The following is a 7,123-nucleotide window of genomic DNA, read 5'->3' on the forward strand; positions in this document are numbered from 1 at the left end:
TCGTGGCTTTCCCACCCTCGTCAAATTCTTATCTATAATCTACTGAGAATAGGTTTAATACTAGACTCGAAGTTATTAGAAGAAAACTAAATAACTGGTAGTAATGTTGTTATAATGTTTCTTTGTTCAAAGAGTTGGTTTGAGATCTCATTGTTATCATTCCCATTTTAGATTATTTAGTTCATCATAATGTGTGGAATTCGATCGAAAGATTTTACTATCATTCCTTACGTTTGCTTCATGCTATATATTGATGGGAAAGGTAGCAATTAGGCTAGCTTATTTATTACTTGGTTCCAATTTCGATAATACAAGTAGCAAAATAAGTATTTTCTCAGCTATAATAAATTTAACATACATATAGTGAAAGAAAGACCGATACTTATAGGTGACTTGATCTGTCACCGTTGGAGTACCTACGCCACCGGATAGAAAGGTTTCATGGCAATGCCACAAATACCTTCTGGTGCTCCAGCATCTCTGTGAATCCTCATGTAGCCACTCTCACCGCAGGTGGTGCCCCATGAATTCTTGATTAACTAGTACTTGGTACCATCATCACTCATTCCATACCCGATTGCAGTAACGACATGGTTTAAATTGGTCCCGCATTCTCCTGTGAAAACTCCACTGGAATAGAACATAAAGCCACGACTAGAACCTTCTTTGGCAACTGAAACTGGGTGTTTGGCCACTGCTTGTAGTAATGCCTCCTCATTATTGGAAGGTACGTCTTCATATGAACTTATCTGAGCTACAATATTAGATGCCATTTGTTGGCCACAAGTTCCATCCACAGCCTGATATGGGTAGTTTTCCTTAGTGGCTAGTCCTTGGTTCTGTATTATATATTCAAAGGCATAATCCATGAAACCACCATTGCAGCCATCATTGCCTTCCACACAGTCCACTAGTTGTTGCTCGGAAAGGGAGATTTTGTTGCCACTATTGATCTGGGTGACCCCCTCTACTACTGCAACACCTGAAAAGGCCCAGCAACATCCTACATCGGAATCAAACATAATAGAAATCTTGTTAGGACAAAAATAAATGCAGCAAAAAAGGCTAAACTAGGTTTTAGTTTTAGACAACGTTATTATTCTCTTACAACAGTGGCCTTGGTTTTTAATGGGGGTAACAGCTCCTTTTTCGCTCCAATCCATAGTCATTGGAATTTCAGTCAGGTTTTCATATCTGAATGTAGTTTTGGGTGAAGTGGGCTGGGAGGAAATCTTGTATCCAGTACGAGTAGCAATGAATTCTTCAGTTGTTAAGTCTGCAAATTCATTGACGCTTAACTTGTAAGTGCGATTCCCTTCATTGTTGACTTTGTCTATGTATTCAACATTGTCCTTGAATATGTTGAAACGCTTTTCCTTCTCAGCATTGTCTTCGTAGTTGTGTCCATACTTAGCCATTCATTGCTGATAGCTCCCAACAATGGAATCTTCAAGTAAGGTGCGGGAGATGGCTTGATATATGAAAGTCCCCAAAATCAACAAGAAGACTATGATAAGTTTTTTTCCACGTATTAAAGCCATTGTTTTACAAACCGAAGTGCTTTCTTTGTTAATGGCTCTAAGTGATTGATAATTGGGAGAGTGTGAGGGAGTGATAGAGACGAGTGTTTGAAAGAAAATGAAAGAAAGAAAAGAGAGCAAAGAATGAGTTTGCCTGGCCAAGAGAGGAGATAAGATAGTGTGAGAATGTGTTTTGGGGAATGGTGGGGGGCACGTGTGACCAAAAAAAATCAGACTTTTACACTTTTTTATTTTGCCATTACATTCTTCTCCTTTTATAAAAATTTGTCCATGAAATTTTACATACCTTGATCCTAAAAAAGGTTTGGGTATCTTGACAGTATATTATCCTCATGCTCCGAAGAGGCCTCTTTCACTGAATGATTCTTCCAAAGCACCTTTACGCAAGATATTGTTCTATTGCGTAGCACTTGCTCCTTACAATCCAAAATCTCTACTGGAACTTCTTCATATGATAACTCATCTCTAATCTGAAGAGGCTCATAGCTCAATACATGTGAAGGGTCATGAATATATTTCCTTAACATAGACTCATGGAAAACATTATGAATTCCTGACGGGGCCGGTGGTAGGGCAATTCTATATGCAACTTTGCCCACTCTGTCCAAGACCTCAAAAGACCCTACAAACCTAGGGCTTAACTTACCCTTTTTGCCAAATCTCATTACTCCTTTCATGGGTGCAACCTATAGGAAAACTTTGTCTCCAATTTCAAGTTCCAATGCCTTCCTTTTAATGTCATAATATCTCTTCTATCTACTTTGGGCTGCTTGTAATCTATCACGAATCTGATTTACCATTTCATAAGTCTTTGAAATAATTTTTGGCCCCAAGATTTTTCGTTCTCCAATCTCATCCCAACAAATTGGGGATCTACACTTCCTCCCATTCAAAGCCTCATAAGGTGCTGCTCTAATACTTGAATGGTAACTATTATTATGAGCAAATTCCACCAAAGGTAAGTGACTAGCCCAACTCCCTTTAAAGTCCAAAACACATGCTCTCAACATATCTTCTAGAATTCAAATAGTCCTTTCAGACTGTCCATCTATCTGAGGGTGGAAAGTTGTACTAAAATCAAATCTAGTACCCAAGGCCTTTTGCACACTACCCCAAAAATGAGAAGTAAACCTTGGATCTTAGTCTAAAACATTAGAAGTAAGTACTCCATGAAATCTCACAATCTCATCAACATAGAGCTGAGCTAACTAATCAAGGGAGTAGTTCATCCGAATAGGGAGAAAATAATCTTATTTTGTCATTCTATCAATAATCACCCAAATAGCATCATGACCCTTAGGAGATCTCGGCAATCCTGAAACAAAATCCACAGTAATTTTCTCCCACTTCCATTGGGGAATAGGAAGTGGTTGTGACAAACTTGAGGGTCGTTGGTGCAACACCTTAATTTGCTGACAGGTCAAGCATTGCTCTACAAAGTGAGCAATCTCTCTTTTCGTATTATTCCACCAAAAGTTTTCATGAAAATCATGGTACATCTTTGTGCTACCCAGATGTATTGTATATGGGGAATAGTGTAAAATACCTGCCTCCCTTAAATTGAATTTAATTACTTCTAGAGTGAAATTGATGAATTATCTAATTGATTTTTTGAAAGTGATATTATTTGATATTATGATATTCTACAAAAAAAGGGTAACGTGAATAGTTATTTTGTGGATTATTCATATTAAACTTTTAGTCACCTTATCAGTTAAGGAAAAGGATAAGAGATTAAAACCTATTTGGATTAGGAGTTTAAGTGTTATTGGAATTCTTTAGAGTTTTAGCTTATCTAAACAACCTTAATATGAGTTTATTGGGAATCAAAGTCTTGGAAGCTTATTTAAGTTTTATAGGCTTCTTAAATGCTAAAGAGATAAGTTTTAGTGAGTTTTAAGTTTCAGCCCAAGTGGAAACAGTTTTAACGTGTAAAGCTGAAAGGTAAAATAGTGTAATTTGTGAATCGTAGTGTGAGAGAGAGAGAGAGAGAGAGTCTGCAAAATTACAAGAAACAAATTCTGCACTCGTGTGGTCATGTGGTCAGGTATCTCTCTCTCAAACCTTCATGGAAATAACCTACGTTGCTAGAGTAGTTTAATTTGCTTTAATATTCCATATGAACTATTGAATTTGTTAGGAAATATAGACCCCGGTTGATAGAATTAACAAGTTTTAAACCCAAGTTGTTAATTAGGTTTATTATGAATAAAACTTATTAAAATAAATAAACATCAATATCATGTCACAAATAATGCAGCGGAAAAATAAATAAGACAAAATATGATGATCCAGGAAAACCAATGAAACCAACCAGTTTCATAGTAAAAAACTTGGGGGGAAACCTTCTCGTAAAGCAATCCACTATAGTAAAGAGAAGTTTCAGATCTAGTACAAAACCTTTGTCCCTAGATTCTACAATCCCCGTAGATGAACTCACAGTAGAAACCTTCTACCGCTTCAGAACCTCTGAACTCTTCAATATATGAATGCCACCCTTTGATGGACGGATCCTAGTACGTGACTAGCTCCTTTTCACGAATCCCAGTACGTGACTCACTCACCAACTTAAGGAAGAAGAATGTTGGCTGCAAAGTTCTTCACTTTATTGACAATAAAGATCAAGAAGCACTTGATTACAAAACCCTAGGGCGCAAAGAAGCAGTAGCTTCTTTTTGAAAGAATAAGGCTTCGATCACCTTTTGCATGTGTTCTCCTTGTATTCTCTTATGTGATAGCCTCTCAAATAAGCCTTATATATGTCTAGGGTTGTAAGAAAAGAAACCCTACAAAATTACAAAAGCATGGGCCGAAAATTAGATCTGGAAATTTAAATTTTCGTAACCTCGATAGATACTTTGATAGATAGTATCTGTCGAGCCTCATTAAACGTCGATAGATAGCTATCTGTTGAGCAGTTGTCGAGCTATCTGTCCATAGGTGTCCGCAGGTGTCAGGCTATCTGTCCATCTTTAGTGAAAACCTTTTCTTCACTTGTTTCTTGGTCCAATCTTCATGGCTTTAATACTAGACTTAAACAACATGTTCTTTGAAGTATTAAACACATCCTAGATCTATCCAAATACAAGTAAAATGTGTTTTGTCAAAGGATTAGCCAACTATATAAAATATGTCCTTAACAGAATTAGGCGATAAGCTCTTGAGTGATTAGTTGTTATAGTTTACGCATGGTAGTGGGGCTGGTCTTTTGAATCTTGTAATCAATATTGTGGTCAAGTTTCTAAACTTTTATCAATACATACTTCAGGTCACTAGGTCCTACAGGTAGGAATTACTTGGTAAATCTATTGTATTCTTTCTATGGCTAATGTGTAGGAAAATCCTTGGATATTATATAAATATTAGATTAAATTTCTAATAGTCAGTACATGCTATAGATTGCTATACGGGTAGAGATTTTTATGGATGCTATACATATATTTGGATTTTATAGAGTATTTCATGGTGGTGTTGAAGTAATATATGAAATCTTAAAGAAAATATAAACCTGACTCTTAACTAGACAATGGTTGTGCTGGTATTAACCTATTAGGACTTGATGAAAATCTTGGTGAACCGCCAGCATGCATATTCTCATTAGATGATATCCTTATGTGGGTTTATACCTCTATTAGCCTCAGAGACATAATAGTAGTAAGGAGAAGTAGTATATTATGGAGGATTGTAGCAATGTTTAAAGACTAGTAAATTATAAGTGTCCCTTACATCCTTATGGTATACGTCAAGGTGGATTAATTATATAATTGTGTTACTCCTTTACTTTTAGGTGTGGAGGAAGAGCTCATTTGATTTTGGATCTAGACTACGAGTATTAGCAACTAGAGGTAAGTGAACTTTAGAACATGACGTCTCTTAAGACGTGTATATTTATATATATATTTTGGTAGAAATATATTTATATACACATAATTACTACTGTGAAGTTTCCAAAAACTTATACCATTGTCATTGATTTATACATACCTAAATTTTATTATTTCTTATATATTACTTTGAAACTGTATAAGTTAAGAATGACTCAAAACTATCTTTTTGAGAAGGTATTTGTTATATGATATATGATTGGTATTGACAATGATGTGTTAAAGAAAGAATGTTTTCAAATGGTTTGCTAGACAGTCTGCAACTTTTACCAACATAGGGTTAAGTATTGGTCTTTGGCTGAAGGAGTGTTATTGTGGTGTGGTGCAATGTTATCGTTTGCTCTTTAGAGCCAGTGTTGCCTCTTTGAGGTTAGTGCTATTGTTCCCAATGGGAATCACCCACCGAGTGTTTAGCAGCTTATATCTTTGTCTGAATAATGTTTTCTATATCGAACTACTGTTTTCCATAAGTGGAAAAATTGTTTATTGTCATAATACATTGTTTCTACCTATTTAGTGTATTTTGGCCAATTAAAGTGGTTATTACAGTGTTATAGTAAATGTTTTCTTTCTGACAGCTTTATAGAATATATTATATTATTGTTAAAACTATTTGTAAATGTTTTGTAAAGATTATATTTTGTCAATGATACTATTATTTTGTTTTGAAAGACATCCTCATATTATGTAGTCTCTTATTGAGCTTCTAGCTCACCCCCCATTTCTCTACCCTTTTAGATTAGAGCAATGGAATATCTTTTGGTGGTAGATCATTGGGGCCATAGATTGAAGACTTCTTTTGGAGCTATGTTATTTGATGGATTGTTTTGGCATATTTTCTTAGGATAGTGAGTTTGACATTTGTGGAACTCTTTGAGATTGTATTTGGAGACTTTATTGTTAAAGTTTTGTTTAAATGGATTTCATAGGAAAGATTTTGATGGTTGGAAGTTTATTTGTGGATATTTAATTACACTTTGTTCCATTATATTATTGTTGATTATTTATAAGAGAGGTTATGCATCTAAATCCTTGATATGAGTTTGGGGTGTTACATAGTGATCCTCCTCTAGAATCTCCTTTTTAATCAATGGATCATTTGGTACACAAAGTTTACTCCCAAATCTCTAAGCACCATCCTTAGAAATAGAAAATTTAGATTTTTTTCCACTATGCACCTTATCCATAATTTTCTTTAAATGTGAGTCATTAGCTTGTGACAATTTAATCCTTCATACCAAAGTTGGTTGAACACTCAAACTAGCCAAGTAGGCTTCAGGATGGTCCATAACAACCTCAGTCTCCATCCTTTCTAGAACAAGAATGATTTCCTTTTGAGTGGTTAGCAAAGCAGCTGAAATACTTGAAGGCTTTCTACTAAGAGTGTTAGCCACAAAATTAGCCTTACCAGGATGATAGTTACTAAAGCAATCATAATCCTCAACCAGTTCTAACCATCCCTATTGCCTCATATTTAACTCCTTTTGGGTAAAGAAATACTTTAAACTTTTATGATAAGTGAAAATGTTGCATCTTTCCCCATACAAATAATGTCTTCAAATTTTCAAAGTAAAAGCAACTGTAGCCAACTCCATTTCGTGTGTAGGGTAATTTTTTGATGGAAAATAACATGTTGTATCGCATACAAAACATACGCAGTGGAAAAATAACGGATCTACTTCATTCATAAATGTTAAC

General features: G+C 35.3%; 2 pseudogenes; both read right to left on the reverse strand.

Annotated features, from left to right (window-relative positions):
* Window positions 1-416: 416 nt before the first annotated feature.
* Window positions 417-1,541, reverse strand: LOC142614561 (senescence-specific cysteine protease SAG12-like; annotated as a pseudogene).
* A 293-nt stretch (window positions 1,542-1,834) lies between these two features.
* LOC142616441 (uncharacterized) lies at window positions 1,835-2,341 on the reverse strand (annotated as a pseudogene).
* Between the last annotated feature and the right edge of the window lie 4,782 nt (window positions 2,342-7,123).

The sequence above is a fragment of the Castanea sativa genome, chromosome 11 (genome assembly GCF_040712315.1).
Source record: "Castanea sativa cultivar Marrone di Chiusa Pesio chromosome 11, ASM4071231v1".
NCBI lineage: Eukaryota > Viridiplantae > Streptophyta > Magnoliopsida > Fagales > Fagaceae > Castanea > Castanea sativa.